The following is a 670-nucleotide window of genomic DNA, read 5'->3' as shown; positions in this document are numbered from 1 at the left end:
TAATATTCTCATGACGGCATATATAAATATTAATTTTGTATGGTTTATTATTAAAAATCTTATTTTGCATTAATAGATGTAGATTTCTCTATATTTAGGAATATGCTAATTTTCATCTTCATTCGTTTTGTTTCATCCTGTTTTATAATAGGCTATTATATATCTATATTTATACACACACACACACACACACACACACACACACACACACACACACACACACACACACACACACACACACACACACATATATATACACATATATATATCTTTTTAATGATGTATGTGGACATATAGTAAGAAAATTCCACTAGCTGGACATGCACGCACGCACGCACGCATATATATATCTGTCCAGCTAGTGGAATTTTCCTACTATATGTTCACATGCATCATTAAAATATATTTTAAAACTATACATTTTTTTCGTTTTAGATTTCATAGTCGATTAAAATGTTCATTTTAAATATGACTATTACATTTAAAAAGGAAGTACATTTGTTATTAAGGAATTTATCGATATTAAAATATAATACTTATTATATATCAAAATATTTTAGATTTTTATTTTTTCACTCAAGATTTAAAGTTTTATTACAATAATTTTTATAATAAGTTTACAATAAATCTTACATTTTTGTAGAGTAATTTATAAAAATAATACTAAATA

Source organism: Trachymyrmex septentrionalis, unplaced genomic scaffold, assembly GCF_001594115.1.
Source record: "Trachymyrmex septentrionalis isolate Tsep2-gDNA-1 unplaced genomic scaffold, Tsep1.0 scaffold6, whole genome shotgun sequence".
NCBI lineage: Eukaryota > Metazoa > Arthropoda > Insecta > Hymenoptera > Formicidae > Trachymyrmex > Trachymyrmex septentrionalis.
Note: the sequence above shows the minus strand (reverse complement) of the source record.